The sequence below is a fragment of the Rhinoraja longicauda genome, chromosome 17 (assembly GCF_053455715.1).
Source record: "Rhinoraja longicauda isolate Sanriku21f chromosome 17, sRhiLon1.1, whole genome shotgun sequence".
In the NCBI taxonomy this organism is placed as follows: Eukaryota; Metazoa; Chordata; class Chondrichthyes; order Rajiformes; family Arhynchobatidae; genus Rhinoraja; species Rhinoraja longicauda.
The window spans coordinates 18,538,769-18,556,865 of NC_135969.1; positions in this window are offsets into that span (position 1 = coordinate 18,538,769).

Consider the following 18,097-nt stretch of genomic DNA (forward strand, 5'->3'; position numbering starts at 1 on the left):
CTCCTTGCGACCACGTGGGTTTTCTCCGGGTGCTCCGGTTTCCGCCCACATTCCAAAGACGTGCAGGTGTGTGGGTTAATTGGCGCTCTGTAAGCTGTCCCTAGTGTGTGGGATAGCATTGGTGTGAAGGGGTGATCGTTGGTCGGCGTGGACTCGTGGGGCGAAGGGGTGATTCCACCCCGTATCTCGAAACTAAGCCAAACTAAACATACTCTCGTGTAGAAAAGAACTGCAGCTGCTGCTTCACACCGTAGACGCAAAATGCTGGAGTAACTCAGCATGTCAGGCAGCATCTCTGAAGAAAAAGGAAGGGTGACATCTTGGGTCTGGTCCCTTCTTCAGACCCACTAACATACTCTGAGCACAGGGAGAGTTGTGGACAGGTCATGGCAGTGGACTTAACCGCGGACTGGCAAACCGTGTTTTGCACGAATACAACAGGCCAATTAGTCTGCATAGTTTGGGAGCCGTTAACAATATTCAATAAGGGTCTGCACCCCCCTGTGTAAACTATCATATTACCTTAAAGTTCAGCTCAGTTAACCACTGCTCAGTGTAGGGCCTGGACACTAAACACTTGACTGATCATTGATTGAGGAACTGGTTAACCCTGAGGGGATTGGCTCTGATTGTAAATATTGATGCTGGCATTTATTGATTGAAACTAAAGCAAAACTAAAGGGAGTGATGGAATCTGCCTTAGATTCTCACCTTAATTCCACAGGTTGCCACCGCCTCGTTTAGTTTGAGTTTGACTTTAAGTTCAGTTTAGTTTATTGTCACGTGTACCGAGCGAGGTACAGTGAAAAGCTTTTAGTTGCGTGCTGACCAGTCAGCGGAAAGACTATACATGATGACAGTCCACAGTGTACAGGTATACGATAAAGTGAATAATGTGAATAAGGTTTTTTAGTGCAAGATGAAGTCCTGTAAAGTCTATTCTAGTCGCTGGTGTGCAGGATACTGCTGGTGTACGGGCTGACAGCTGGACAGCACAGACTCGGTCAGCTGAAGGGCCTGTTTACATGATGTATCTCCAGTCTACGGCCTCCAGTTCATGATTTCACCAACCTTGGTAACACAGGCAAGGGGGTGGTCGATAGGCAGATGGTTGGAACAAAGGCTTTTAAATGTGGTTATTGCACCTGCCTCAGCTACCTCCTCTGGCAGCTCGTTCCCAATACTTACCACCCTGTATGAGAAAAAGTTGCCCCTCAGGTTCCAATTAAATCTATCCCCTCTCACCTTCAAGCTATGCCCTCTGTTCTCTTGATTCCCGGACGCTGCCAGTACAGTAAGTTTCCATCACCACTACAGATGAGACTGTGGAGAGTATGGATGGAGATGTGTACAGGTTTCCTCGTGTCTGTGATCCAGAACAATAACTTACTCACACTCTCTTACAAAACATAATGTCACTCTTTAGACTTTAGAGATGGAAACAGGCCCTTCGGCCCACTGAGTGCAGTCCGACCAGCGCTCACCCCGTTCACTAGCGCTACCCAACACACTGGAGACAGTTTAACAATTTGCAGAAGCCAATTGGCCTACGAACCTGTATGTCTTTGGAATGTGGGAGGAAAATGGAGCACCCGGAGAAAACCCACATGGTCACAGGGAGAACGTGCAAACTCCGTACGGACAGCACCCGTAGTCAGGATTGAACCCGGGTGTCTGGTGACGCTGTGAGGCAGCAACTCCACCCCTTTTTTATAAAACACACTACCCCAGTAATTCTCCATCACCACTACAGATGAGGCTGTGGAGATTCAGGATGGAGATGTGAATGGGTTTCCTCGTGTCTGAGACTCAGAACAAAACGTATGCTTCCTCTCTTACAAGGCATAATGCCATTCCTTACATTTCTCTGAAGCACTTAGTGGAATTGTTTTTGATCGGGGCTATTAGTGAGTTAAATAATGGTCTACATTGTGCAAGAGAAGGTCAGGGCAGACAGCAACATGATTATTACTGCATTATTGTGCTCCACACCATTATTTAGCATTGTAATAGCTGCATCTAGTGAATGGGGCTAGATAATGCTTTACTTTGTAAGGGTCTTACAAGTAAATGATTAGTGTGGAGTTTTCAATGAGCTGATGGACCCTGGGTGGGTGATCGTTTTAATTCCCAGAGTCGACCATGGTGCGCCAGACGGCACATTGGCAATGATTCCTCAGTCACGGCAGGCAAAGCCCTCGGCAGCCTCCCACGCAACGCCTCACTGCACAGTTTGCCTCCATTCATTGTCCCAGCGATGCGGGGAGACTGGGGACGGCTCGATTGTTCACCTAAAGGTCAAGGGAGCGATAGATTGCAAGCGTTCAAAGCCAGGCTGGGGTCAGTCAAAGGAAGCGAGAATGAGGAGAGGGAGTGTGGAGCTGGAGACTAATTAGATCACACGCGCACACACACATACATACAAACACACGCACACACACACGCACAAATGCATGCACGCACATGCGCGCATACATACACGCGCACACACACAAATGCATGCACACATGCGCACGCACACACACGCACATACACCCACACCCACAAATGCATGCACACACGCACTCGTGCACACACACACACACACACACACAAATGCATCCACACGAGCACACACACACATGTACGCACAAGCACACGCACACACAAATGCATTTACACGCATATACACAAAAATGCATACACACATGTGCGCACATACAATAACACAGTCAGTAATACACAAACACACACACGCAGAGGTAAGCACACACACGCGCAGACAACATACAAACAGTAATGCACGTACTCTCACACCCACACACATAGACACATACGCTCAGTCCACCAAGGCCTGCTGGATCTCCCAGTTGCTAACCATTTCAACTCCCCTTCCCATTCCCACACTGACCTTTCAGTCCTGGGCCTCCTCCATTGTCAGAGTGAGGCCACACGCAAACTGGAGGAACAGCACCTCGTATTCCGCTTGGGTAGCTTACAACCTAACGGTACTCCCTTTCCTCTCTTCCAGCCTTCTTACCCCCTCACCCCACCCCCCACTCCCTTACCCCCTTACAATGGGTCTGAGTGAGGATGGATCTGACCCGAAACATCACCTATCCATGGTCTCCGGAGATGAGGTTGAGTTTAGTTTATTCTCACATGTACCGAAGCTTTTGTTGCGTGCTAACCAGTCAGCGGAAGGACAACACATGATTACAATCGAGCCATTCACAGTGTACAGATACGTGATAAAGGAAATAACGTGAATAATGTTTAGTGCAAGAGAAAGCCAGTTAAGTCCAATCAAAGATAGTCCGAGAGTCTCCAGTGAGGTAGATAGTAGTTCAGGACCGCTCTCTAGTTGCTGGTAGGATAGTTTAGTTTCCTGATAACTGCTGGGAGGAAACTGTCCCTGACCCACTGAGTTACTCCAGCACTTTGTGTCTTTTTCTTTTTTTGCAAAGCAGCATCTGCAGTTCCTTGCGTCTACTACTTTACCCTCTGCTGCCTGCTTACCCCTTGCAATATTACAATGATCACTGCTCTGCCGCCCAGTTCATTGCTGGTGCCTGACTTCAGATAAAGAAGAAGGCAATTAACAAGAAAATTATTAACATTTCAGAGATCATCAATCATGAATAATATATGACAGTCTCATAATTACAGCTGCAGAAAACCTGCTGGCTGATTATATCTCAGAACACCAGTGTACCGAGGCTGTGAAGTTGAACCATATGTGTTTACAAAATTGCAAACACTTACAATTTTCCCCTCCAGAATTAACAAATACTGCTTCTATCACTGTCACTGGCTGGGTGGATGGAGCAAGTGGCTTATCTGTATATTAAAGAGAGAATTAACATTTCTATTGTGCCTCTCGTGTAGAGTCGTACACCACAGAAACAGGCCCGTCCGTGCAACTTTCCCATGCTGACCAAGATGCCCCATCTGAGCTAGTCCCATTTGCCCACGTATGGCCCATATCCCTCTAAACCATTACAATCCATGTACCTGTCCTGTCCAAGTGTCTTTTAAAATCTGTTATAGTACCTGCCTCAACTACCTCCTCTGGCAGCTCGTTCCATACACCCACCACCCTCTGTGTGAAGAATTTGCCCCTCAGGTTCCTATTAAATCTTTCCCCCCCCTTACCTTAAACCTGTCCTCCGGTTCTGGATTCCCCTACCCTGAGTGAAAGGTTCTGTGCATTCACCCTGTTTAGTCCCTTCATGACCTGGCTTGGCCGCCTCTGTAAGATCACCCCTCCCTCAGCCACCTGCGCTCCAAGGAATAGAGTCCCAGCCTGCCCAACCTCTCCCTGTAGCTCAGCCCTCAAGTCTTGGAAACATCCTCATAAATTGTCTCTGCACTCTTCCTAGCTTAATGACATCCTTCCGACGGCAGGGTGACCAAAGCTGAATGCAGTACCCCAAGTGCGGCCCGACCAATCTAATGCAGAACAAGTACTGCTTCGCATCCCCTTCAGCCCAGCCTGCCCACACCGGCCAACAAGTCCCATCTACACTAATCTCACCTGCCTGGGTCTGACCCATATCCATCTCAATCTGTCCTATCCATGTACCTGTCTAATTGTTCCTTAAACATTGCAATAGTACCTGCCACAACTACCTCCTCCGGCAGCTCGTTCATATACCCACCACCCTCTGTGCGAACAAGTTATCCCTTGGGTTCCTATTACATCTTTCCCCCCCCACCAACTTTAACCCATGTCCTCGTGTTCTTGATTTGCCTACTCTGGACAAGAGAATCTGTGTATCTACCCGATCGATTCCTGTCTTGATTTTGTACAACTCGATTAGATCACCCCTCCCTCATCCTCCTGCACTCCAACCCTGTCCAACCTCTCCCTATTGCTCACGCCCTCGAGTCCTGGCAACATCCTCGTAAATCTACTCTGCACCCTATCCAGCTTGACAACATCCTTCCTATAACATGGTGTTCTGATCTGAACACAATACTCCAAATGCAGCCAACATTTGTAGTTTACTTTAGTTTAGATTGGTTTGGAAACAGGCCCTTCGCCCCACCGAGCCCTTGCCGACCAGTGGTCCCCGCACACTAGCACTATCTTACACACACGAGGGCTGGGGAAATCCCATGCAGGGCATGGGGAGAACGTACAAACTCTGTACAGACAGCACCCGTAGTCAGGATCGAACCTGGGTGTCTGGCGCTGCGAAGCAGCAACTCTACCGTGTCGCCCTCGTATATATGTCCTATATAACTTCTCATTGTGAGACCCATAATCATGAATTACCCCTCCCCAAATCCCTCACCCCTCACTTGTCAGGAATTAAACGCCATTTGCCACTCTGCCTGCCCAGAAGGCCTTTGGTACCATCCATTGATATCCGTGACAAACTACATTCACACAGCACAGTGAACACACAAAAGTCCCTTTACAAAAGAACAATCAGAACCATGCCAATGCAAGAGCATCATGGGACCATGATCGAAAGCTTGGTCAGAGAGGTGGAAACTTCTCCAATTTGGAGGTTATTAGAGAGGGAATTTCAAAAGCTCTGGTCTGGCCAGCCAAAGGCACAGTGCAACCATTGACTGAGAGATTGATTGAAAGTCGGAACGGTCTGAAGCAGGGTATTGACCTGAAACGTTACCTATCCATGTTCTTCAGAGATGCTGCCTGACCTGCCGAGTTACTCCAGCACTTTGTATCTTTTTCAGTGAGAATAGGTGATCGATGGTCGGTGTGCCGAAGGGCCTGATTCCATGCTGTATCATTCAATCAATCAAACATTGATTAATGAAAAACAATGCAGAAACACACTGAACATTAACATTGGATCCATCACCCACTATCCCAGAGCTTTACAGGCCCAGGAATTAAAGGGACGAGGAGCTAAAAGGTGAGGGCTGAATGATAGACTGTCCTTCTCAAAAATCCATTGGCCTGAAAATCTTTACACTGAGGAGCGACAAGAAGATTAAAGAAGTAATCTGATTGAGCGATTTAAGACGATTAAAGGATTCGATTACAGAAATAAAACCAGGCTTCCATTTCTGTTCAACCCTTCATGATCTCAGGATGTCCCAAAGCCAATTTTGTGTTGTCGCTGTTACACTGCATGCAAGAATGCAACAACGACACAGTGTGCTGGAGTAGCTCAGCATGTCAGGCAGCATCCCCGGAGTGCATGGATAGGTGACGTGTCGGGTCGAGTCTGAGATGCTTACCTACGATGTATCTAAGTGCTTATGTACAGTGATACGTACAGAACTGTACACAAACATGAATTCCACTGTACCTCGGTACATGTGACAAATAAAGAAAGTACCATTCCATACCAAGAAGCTTCCTGACCCGACACACCACCGAGGCATCTTCTCCAGAAATGAAGCATGACCCACTGTTAATCCAGCACTTTTGTGTCCTTTTGTGCGTTAACCAGCATCTGCAGTTCCTTGCTTCTACATGAAAATTGCAAACTCACTAACAGCTATGAAGGTTTTGCACTGCTGATGCCTCTCATAATCGTATGATCCCTCGATCAGGTCTCTCCGAAGCTTCCTTCACTTCAGGGAGAACAAGCCTACCCTGTCCAATTTCTCCCCGCAACTAAACCCCTCCAATCCAGACAACACCCTGTTATCCCCACTTGTTCCTGCTTTTCGTTTGGATTTCTGGGAAGAAGAGCCTATTTTTCTTTCTAAAATAAAGACCTGGGTTGTACCGACTGGACTCGTTCCCTTTGGGAAGGGGATTGAGGTGAATTTAAACTCACGATAAGTGCTCATGATTATGAGTATTTAAACACGTGAAGCAAATGGGCAAAGTCATGATTAACGACTTAAGGAATCGTGAGCGAAATATGATTTTATTAACAATAAAGCAGAATCTTAAGAACTTAAATAGAAGATTACTAGAGCTTACCTGTAATCCTTCACTTTCTGAGATGTTAGACATTAGAGATACAGCACGCAAACAAGCGATTCGGCCCACTGAGTCCACGCCGGACAGCAATCACCCCGTACACTAACATTATCGCACACACTAGGGGCAACTTTAAAATTTACCAAAGCCAATTAACCGACAAACCCATGTCTTTGGAATGTGGGAGGAAACTGGAGCACCCGGAGAAAACCCACGCAGTCACAAGGAGAACGTGCAAACTCCGTACAGACAGCACCCGTAATTAGGATCGAACTCGGGTCTTGGATGCCGTAACGCAGCAACTCTGCTGCTGAGCCACTGTGCCTCCCTGAGGTGAACAGAAAAAAATAATCAGCTTACAAATACGAAAATAAATCAACCTTTTTCCTACCTCACAACGCTGCTAGCTAGGGGCGGCCATTTTGAATTCTGTTGAATGAGTTTCGTCAAGGCCTGGGGCTTTTTGCCCCCTTGTGGCAAACAAAAGTCAAGATGAATTTCTTACTTGCAGCAGCACAACAGATATATAAACATAGTACACTGTGAACACCATAATAAACACCAAAAAATGTTCAGTGCAACCCAATCAGGACCCACAGTGGCACAGCGGAAGAGTTGCTGCCTTACAGCACCAGAGACCAGCTTTGTTCCTGACCACGGGTGCTGCCTGTACGGAGTTTGTACGTCCTCCCCATGAGCGGGACAGGGCTTAACATGGGCAGGACCTACACAGTGAATGGCAGGGGTCTGGGGAGTGTTGTAGAGCAGAGGGATCTAGGAGTGCAGATGCATAGTTCCTTGAAGGTGGAGTCGCAGGTAGATAAGGTGGTCAAAAAGGCTTTTGGCACATTGGCTTTCATCAGCCAGAGTGTTGAGTATTGAATTTGGGAGGTCATGTTGCAGTTGTATAAGACGTTGGTGAGGCCGCATTTAGAGTATTGTGTTCAGTTCTGGGCACTGTGTTATAGGAAAGATGTTGTCAAGCTGGGAAAGGTACAGAGAAGATTTATGAGAATGTTGCCAGGGCTCGAGAATGTGTGCCAGAGAGAGATTGAGCAGGCTGGGACACTACCCCTTGGAGCGTAGGAGGATGAGGGGTGATCTTATAGAGGTGCACAAGATCATGAGAGGAATAGATTGGGTAGATGCACAGAGTCTCTTGGCCAGAGTAGGTGAATTGAGGACCAGAGGACATAGGTTTAAGATGAAGGGGAAAAGATTTAATAGGAACCTTTTCACACAAAGATTGATGGATGTATGGGGCAAGCTGGCCGAGGAGGTAGTTGAGGCTGGGACTATCCCAACATTTAAGAAACAATTAGACAGGTACATGGATAGGACAGGTTTGGAGGGATATGGACCAAATGCAGGCAGGTGGGAATAATGTAGCTGGGACATGTTGGCCGGTGTGGGCAGGTTGGGCCAAAGGGTCTGTTTCCACACTGTATTAATCTATGACCCAATGACTCTATGACAGCGTGGGTTTTCCCCGGGTGCTCCGGTTTCCTCCCACACTTCAAAGAAGTACAGGTTTGTACATTAATTGCCTTTGGTAAAGATTGTAAATTGTCCCTATTGTGTAGGATAATGCTAGTGTATGGGAATCACTGGTTGACGTGGACCCGGTGGGCCGAAGGACCTGTTTCTGCGCTGTATCTCTAAACTAAACCAAATCATCCCCAGGATCTTTCTCGTAAACCTCCTCTGGACCCTCTCCAACACCAGCACATCCTTCCTCAGATATGGGGGCCCAAAACTGCTCACTGGGCCTCGGTGCATGTGACAATAATAAGCTAAACCAAAAAGTCTAAGTTATGCCCACTCTGTGACGGGTGTTCTGTGTGACTCTTCTAAGCTCAATAAGCTGTAAGAAACATGGAAGAAATTCCAGATGCTGGTTTAAACGGAAGATAGACACAAAATTCTGGAGTAACTCAGCGGGACAGGCAGCATCTCTGGAGAGAAGGAAGAGGTGACGTTTCGGGTCGAGACCCTTCTTCAGACACAATCTGAAGACTCAGTCTGAAGAAGGGTCTCGAGCTGAAACGTCACCTCTTCCTTCTCTCCAGAGATGCTGAGTTCCTCCAGCATTTTGAATCTATCTTCGATTTAAACCAGCATCTGCGGTTCTTTCCTACACATAAGAAACAATTAGACAGGGACATGGATAGGACAGGTTTGGAGGGATACAGACCAAACGCAGGCAGGTGGGACTAGCGTCGCTGGGACATGTTGGCCTGTGTGGGAAAGTTGGGCCGAAGGGCCTGTTTCCACGCTGTATCACTCTCCGACTCCCTATGACTCTCCTCTTACACAGAACGACAGTGAATAACGGTGAGAAAGCCCTCGAGAGTCTTGTGTTTACATCTGACTTGGTCGTGTGGCTTCAGTGAGGAAATCAAATAAAGGAAACATCAATTGCCTTCCTCTCCATCATTATTGATCGCAAGCAGAGGTTTACAGAGCTGAAACCATGCTCATTAAAAACAGATAATTTCCCAGCAAACTTGCTCAAAAGTAAATATCTCTGCGCTGTTTATGCTTGATTAGATTGAGGTGTCTGAAGAGATGGGGAGAGTTTATACAGCGAGTGGAACAGTGAGTGGAGCAGTGAGTGTAGTGTGCTTAGCTGCAAGCAGCTTACTCATTGAATCATTGATAGATGCACCACGGAATCAGGCCCTTCGGCCCACCGAGTCCGTGCCGACCAGCGATTACCCTTTTACACTAGTTCTACATTATCCCACTTTCGCATCCACTCCCTGCACACTAGGGGGCAATTTACAGAGGCCAATTAACCTAGAAGCCCGCACGTCTTTGGGAAACCAGAGCAGCCGGAGGGAACCCACGTCGTCACAGGGAGAACGTGCAAACTCCACACAAACAAGACAGCACCAGTAGTCAGGATCGAACCCGGGTCTCTGGTGCCGTGAGGCAGCAACTTTACCACTGCGCCACCCCATGACTTTTAATTTTTTAAAAAAATTATATTTAGCTGTGAGGCTACACCTGGTGTCTACATCCGAGTGATTATAGGTTGTGTACAAGACGCGCTGAGCTCTGCAGTTTAAGGATGATAATTAATGATAAAAAATGGCCACAGGGTAGCGGGACAAATCCCCCAGATCTTCAGGATAATGTCACTGGATTCTTGAGGGAGGGAGAAAGCAGTGTAGCCTTGATTTCATGCCTCGTCTAAAAGACAAGGCCTCTGGTGTGACTGCATATTCCAGAATATTCTGCTCAAAGTCTCCAGAGAGGAGAGCGTCACAATAATCCAGTCTCGCATAATTAAGGGGTGGGGGGGGGGGGGGTGAGGAACAATAGAAGCAATTAAAATACATCATTTGGTGGAGGTGATGATAGGTGTCAGTGGAACGCAACACAAATTCAAATTCTGAGAGAGAGCAAATATCTGGAAACTATCTCAAGTGGAGAAGGCGAAGAATCTAAATCACTCTTTATTGTGCTAACAGGTAGAGATTGATTGGATTTGAGCTTTTGAGATTTCACAACTCCTTTTTCGCAGCTCAGTTATAAACAACTTCAGATGAGATCTGTCCAATCTCAAAAGCTCTTAATTGGTTGTTTCTCCTCGTTAATGGTTGTATTATATCCAGAAGATTAGTCACATTCTCCTGAATGAATGTTGCAGTGGTGAACCATAAATCATCAGGCATTGCAGTCGCAATTAAAGTTGCAAAGCAGCGGCAGTTAAACGTTCACAATTTTCCAGCACATCGCTGTTCAAACATGAAGGTGAGGGGGGGAAAGGTTTAATAGGAATCTGAGGTGCGACCTTTTTACATAACGGGTGGTGGGTGCATGGAAAGAGCTGCCAGAGGAGGTGGTTGAGGCAGGGACAAGCGCAACTTTTAAGAAACATTTGGACAGGTACATGGATAGGACATGTTTAGAGGGATATGGGTCAAATGCAGGCAGGTGGGACTAGTGTAGAAACGTTGCAATAGTCCCTACCTCAACTACCTCCTCTGGCAGGTCATTCCATACACCCACCACCCTTTGTGTGAAAATGTTTGCCCCTCGGATTCCCATTAAATCTATGCCCCCTCACCTTAAACCCATGTCCTCTGGTTCTTGATTCCCCTATTCTGGGCAAGAGACTCTGTGTGTCGACCCGATCAATTCCTTTCATTATTTTACACATCTCCATAATATCACCCCTATCTCTTAAACGTTGCGATAGTACCTGCCTCAACTACCTCCTCTGGCGGCTCGTTCCATGCACCCACCACCCTTGCTCACCCAGGCTGGTGGGGGGTATCGCATCACACTTTCCATGTGCTTCGTAGATGGCAGAACGGTGTTGGGGAGTAGGGAGATAATTCACTTGCTGGCACACCCTGTCCAGTCCATGACCGTCTCCAGTAGCCCTCCAGCCACGCGGCAGAAGATCCCGTTGGGCCACTGCCAACCGCCGGCAGCAGGCCAACTAGGCCTGGCTTAAGAAACCGGGAAGCAGCCTGTAGAGGGAGCCGCCGAGCCCGGCCCCTGCTCATCCCAGAGGACCATGGGGGATCATCGGCGACGGTGGCCGCTGGACAAAGGGTCAGTAAAATGAACCGAGCTCATACCTTCCGTGCCCTCAAGGGCGGCTGAGGGAGACGACGGTTCGCGGGATGATCTGGAAGGAGGCGACGGCTGCAATGGGCCTTTACAGCCAGCAGTACTGGGACTGTGAAAATGGCGTCAAAACCTGGTGACTCTTGCACATGGTCTCAGTGGGCCGTTTCTATACATTCTGCACTTAATCATGGATTGTACTTACGCATGGTAATAATTTACCGAACATCTATGCCAAAAAAGAAATTTCACTGTACCTCAGTACATGTGATAATGAAGAACCATTGAACTACTTTTAGTTTAGTTTGCAGAAACAGGCCCTTCGGCCCACCGAGTCCACGCTGGCCAATGATTATCCCATACACTAGCACTATCCTACACACTTGGGCCAATTTACAACTTTTACCAAAGTCAATTAACCTACAAACCTGTACTTCTTTGGCATGTGGTAGGAGACCGGAGCACCTGGAGAAAATGCACGCGGTCACTGGGAGAATGTACAAACTCCGTATAAACAACAGCCGTGGTCAGGATCGAACCTGGTCTCTGGCGATGTAAGGCAGCTGCTCATTGAGGCTGGTCTGATTGGGTTTCTAGTCAATGATGATCTTGGCGATGTTGGTGGTGTTCGTCATCCCACTGAATGTCAAGCACCAGTGGCCAGACTCTGTCAGAGATGGTCATTGCCTGCTACTTGGTATTAACTCAGTCAGACTCACAGAGCAAATCAGCACAGTAACAGGCCCTTCAGCCCAACTCGTCTACACCGACCAAGATGCCCCATCTAAGCCAGTCCCATTTGCCCGCATTTAGCCCACATCCCTCTAAACCATTCCTCTCCATGTACCTGTCCAAATGTTTTTTATACACTGCTCTAGCACCTTTAGTTTAGTTTAAGAGTGTGGAAACAGGCCCTTCAGCCCACCGAGTCCACGCCGACCAGCGATCACCCATATACTAGTTCTACCCTACACACTAGGAACAATTTACAAAAGCCAATTAACCTACCGTGCTACATGCCTTTGGAACGTGGGAGGAAACCAGAGCACCCGGAGAAAACCCACGTGGACACATGGAAAGTGTACAAACGCCACACAGACATAACCTGTAGTCAGGATCGTACATGGGTTTCTGCCGCTGTGAGGCAATGGCTCTACCAGCTGTGCCACTCGAAATGACTACATACCTTAATTGCTCCCTCTGGCAGCTCGTTCCATAAAAGCCACCACCCTCTGAGTGAAAATGTATTTGGGATTGGACAGGCACAGGAAAAATGTTCCCGATGTTGCGAGAGTCCAGAACCAGGGGTCACAGTTTAAGAATAAGGGGTAGGTAGGCCATTTCAGACTGAGATGAGGAAAAACTTGTTCACCCAGAGAGATGTGAATTTGTGGAATTCTCTGCCACAGAAGGCAGTGGAGGCCAATTCACTGGAATATTTAAGAGAGAGTTAGATTTAGCTCTTAGGGCTAACGGAATCAAGGGATATGGGGAGAAAGCAGGAACTGGGTACTGATTTTGGATGATTAGCCATGATCATATAAGAAAATAACTGCAGATGCTGGTACAAATCGAAGGTATTTATTCACAACATGCTGGAGTAACTCAGCAGGTCAGGCAGCATCTCAGGAGAGAAGGAATGGGCGACGTTTCGGGTCGAGACCCTTCTTCAGACTGATCATGATCATATTGAATGGCTTGAAGGATCGAATGGCCTACTCCTGCACCTATTTTCCATATTTCTATGTTTTTATTTGTATTAATTAGTTTTGAGGTGAATAATATATACCATACCAATACCAATTCCTCCATGGTCTCCTTTAACTCCCTCTCACTCACTCTGTAGCTCCTTGTGTGGATGTCTTTCCAAAGGCAGCATGAACAACAACAAAAAAACACAACCACTCTTTCGTTTTTTTTTTATTTAGCAAAAATGTTTAATCTTTCCTGATGCCCCTGTTTATGTACAAGTAGCAAATCTGCTGGACTTCAAAATAAGAAGGCCTGATATTTACAGAGCCCCACTGCACCACTGACATCACAGTCGTTTCAAGTCTGAAACAGTTTTATAAATTTAATCAGTAATCTTAATATAGTATTAAAATCCATTTGATTGCATTTAACCAGAAGTAGACTTTTAGTACCATCGTAATGAGGCTTACAGTTATAATCACCTATTCATACAAAACGTAATAATGGCCAGAGGCGATCGAATCTCTTGTACTCAATGCTTGCACTTTTAAAGGTAAACCACATTCTAAAATCTAGCTCCATCATGCATTAGTCTCCTGGCAGTGACAAGGAGACTTGAAAACAACACAACTAGGGGTAATTTTGACCTTCAGAATATAGCTTTCCCTCTCTTTCTCATACACATTTCTTCACTCTTGCGCTCTCTCTCTCTCTCCCTCTCACACACCATTCAGTCTTATTCCAGTCAACCCAAGGCAAGGAAGGGCTTTACATTATCCAAGTACCCATGCTTTTGCTACTTATCTACTGGGCAAAAGGGTGGGCGGGGGAAACAAATTGGTTTCTCCATTGTTTCAATGGCCTTGGAATCGTTCCTGGGGAGAAATGGTCTTTGGGTCGGTTGGATGTGTTTCTGTGGTAGGATTGAGTTAACTTAATCCCCTAATCTTTTTAATCCCCTGTCCAGCCCCCATCCACGGCCAATGGGCGATTGATGGTCTGTGAGAGATACAGCATGGAAACAGGCCCTTCTGCCAACCGAGTCCATGCCGACCATCGATCACCCATTCACACTAGCGCTATGTTATCCTGCTTTCTCATCCACTCCCTAAGCAATTTGCAGGGGGCTAATTAACCTACAAACCCGCACGTCTTTGGGATGTGGAAGGAAACCAGAGCATCCGAAGGAAACCCACGGATCACAGGGAGAGATAATTCAACACATTAAACGTGCAACCAGGGGGAAAATACTTTGGACAAAGCCTATTCAAACATCAAGAGTGGCTACAGGACAAGGAAAGTGATGGCTGGAGGCCCTGCAGGAGCCTGGGGCTCGCCTAGAACAGGCACCGCTCATGAGAACTGGAGAGTGGACTTTGAAAATGGTGCCAAAACATGGCGCCTCTTGCATGTGGGCTCAGTAGAGTATTTCTGTACACTTGATAACCGGGGATCAGGGGTGTGGCAATACACCACTGGACTGTTTGTATGAAAAAGAATTTAGCACTTCACACTTGTTGAACTATTCCTCTCTCCCTCAAGACCAACACCCCCCACACAGGAGATGATTCACAGTTGGCAGTTGAGTGAAGTGCCCAACATTGGCCAAAAGTGGCCAAGGCCTCTCTTTCAGGTGAATTGCGAGCTGCAGACATTCCACAACGGACACAATTTCTCCAGAAGGACCCGCAACCTTGGAGCCCAGAAGGTCCACAAGTCTGCTCGGGAGTCAAGGTCTGCTTTCCATCTTTGGCACCCCAACACACTATCACCAGGAGAAGGGTGGGCATGTTACAATAACATTGGGTGTCATACACAAGAGGCAGGATCGGATAACGTGGAGGCTAACAAGATGAACTAACAAAGTTCACTGGGCTCAGATGCTGCAACCTTGAGCAAAACACAAACTGCTGGAAGAAATCAGCGGGCAGGCAGCATCTGTGGAGGAGAATGGACAAGATGATGCTTCGGGACCCTTCTTGACCTGAAACGTATCTTGAGGGAGAATTTAACCCTGGCGATTGACAGGATTCTGGATGGGAAGAGGGCGGAAATCTTTTCTACTTCATTCCTAACGTGACCACCCAACTCTGCGACGATCCCATCTCTAGGACCCACAGATAGGAATTGATGGATTTAACGGAAGGACAGTTCTGAAGCACATCTCATTCACCTAACGAGTCGTAGTATAGAAACAAGGAACAGCAGATGCTGGTTTATACCAAAGACAGACACAACGTGCTGGAGTAACACAGCAGGTCAAGCAGCATCTCTGGAGAAAAAGCCCAGTGAACTTTGTTAGTTCATCTTGTTAGCTTCGATTCTTCAGATCGAAGAAGGGTCCCAACCTGAAACATCACCCATCCTTTTACCAAGACTGACACGTTCTTTGCTTCATTCATTTCAATAATGGAGCATGATTATTAACAGGAAACCAAGAGATGTGGGCATCGCTAGACAGACCAGTGTTCATCAACCTTCAGAAGCATTCTTTGACTTACGGACACTGTGCCAGTCTAAATGTTGATGCAATGCCATTGAGAAACAACCAAGGAGTTTCCAAGTCCGGGTTGTGTGTGACACAGTGGGAATGGTGGGAGAGAACATGTAAAGATTCCAATGTAATACCCTTTTAGGTTCAGTTCAACCTGTTAATGCAAGGCACTTTCATTAAAGGGGCACCATCCCATACCCCAAACTACAGCTGGCTGCTGTGTTATAAAGAAACAAAGAGCTGCAGATGCTGGTTTGTACCAACGATGGACATAAAGTGTCGGAGTAACTCAGTGGGTCAGGCAGCATCTCGGGAAGAAAAGGATGCAAGATGTTTCAGGTCGGACGGAACCCTTCTTCAGACCTGACCCGACCCGAAACGTCACCCATCCTTTTTCTCCAGAGATGCCGCCTGACCTGCTGAGTTACTCCAGCACTTTGTGTCTTATCTTTGGTATAAACTAGCATCTGCAGTTCTTTGTTTCTGCATTAGACAAGGAAGCCTGTCTTTGTTACTCAGTAATCGGTGACACTTGACTGGAGGTCCCACACTGGCATTAGGCTTGACTTCCATCTAGCCCCTAGGGGGCAGTGTTTGACTGTCTACAGAAGGTGCCTCATACTAACACCACCTCATGGATGTACTGGTTTTGGAGAAGGTTTACGAGAATGATCCTAGGAATGATTGGGTTAACGTACGAATGAGCGTTTGGCGACACTGGGCCTGTGCGCTGGAGTTTAGAGGGATGAGGGGGGACCTCGTGGAAACATACCGAATAGTGAGCGGCCTGGATAGAGTGGGTGTGGAGAGGATGTTTCCACTAGTGGGAGAGTCTAGAACCAGAGGCCACAGCCTCAGAATAAAGGACCTTTAGAAAGGAGATGAGGAGGAATTTCTTTAGTCAGAGGGTGGTGAATCTGTGGAATTCATTGCCACAGAAGGATGTGGAGGCAGTCACGGGAAATATTAAGGTGGAGTTTGACAAATTCTTGATTAGTAAGGGAGCCAGGGGTTATGGGGAGAAGGCAGGAGAATGGGGTTGAGAGGGAAAAATAGATCAGCCATGATTGGATGCCGGAGTAGACGATGTGCTGATTGGCCTAATTTTGCTCTAAGAACTTATGAAGACCCAACTTGGAAACCAATCCCAAATAAATTATATAAAATGCACAAGTTCCTGACCTGATAATAACACATACGCATCCCCCTTGATAGACATGTATGCATTAAACGGTGGTATTCCAGTATATCTGTAGACAAGGAGAGCATTGTGAATGTTCTGAAGATAGTCGCAAAGTGCTGGAGTAACTCAGCGGGGCAGGCCGCATCTCTGGAGAGAAAGGATGGGTGACGTTTCGGGTCAGGACCCTTCCTCAGGCTTCAGATTGTGAATGTTATCCCTGATCGATGCTTTGAATTGGCTTTGTCGAGGCAGCAAACAGGTTAGCTAGAGTCGACAAGAGGACAATACAGCGAGGTTTCCTTCATAGGTAGGAGCAAAGTGCCAGCGTAACTCAGCGGGGCAGGCGGCATCTCTGGAGAGAAAGGATGGGTGACGTTTCGGGCTGGGGCCCCTCTGAGCCAGGGGTACCCCAGTTCTGAGTCTGAAGAAGGGTGGTCACCCATCCTTGTTCTCCAGATATGCTGTCTGACCCGCCTGTGCTGGAGTTACTCCAGCATGTTGTGTCTATCTTTGGTATAAACCAGCATCTGCAGTTCTTTTTTTCTAGGGCTTCCTTCATAGCACTTTGAAATCAAGCATCGTTAAGAAGTCTTGGGTGGGTTTCCATTGTTTCGGGAGTTGTGGGACCAATCTTACGGAGTGCGTGCTCTTTCTTGGCAGTGGTATCCCCCTGTCGTGTTAGCGGGCGGAGGCAGTGGGAGTGGAGATGTCAAGGGGTGGAGCAGTGTTGACCATGGAGTCTGCACTAACTCGCTCTGGGCCTTTCTTTATCATTATTTTCCCCAGAGTCAGTGACTTGGCTTTGCCAGCACTCGAAGGCCCACGAAACACAGTCTACTTCAGTTTACTTTAGCGTTGCAGTTTGGAAGCAGGCCCTTCGGCCCACAGAGTCCACGCGATTACCCGTTCACACTCGTTCTATCCCACACACGAGGGCCAATTTACAATTTTGCAGAAGCCAATTAAACTACAAAACTGCATGTGTTTGGGATGCGGGAGGAAACCGGAGCATTCGGAGAAAACCCACGTGGTCACAGAGAGAACGTACAAACTCCGTGCAGACACCACCCGCTGTCAGGAGCGAACCCGGGTCTTTGCTGCTGTGAGTGGTCGCATTGTTAAAGGAACCCTTCCAACATGTCGATGGATAGAAAGTGCTGGAATATCTCAGCGGGTCAGGCAGCATCTCTGGAGAAAAGGAACAGGTGATGTTTCCAAAATGGTGTTCTGCCACCTCTCTCCCAATGTC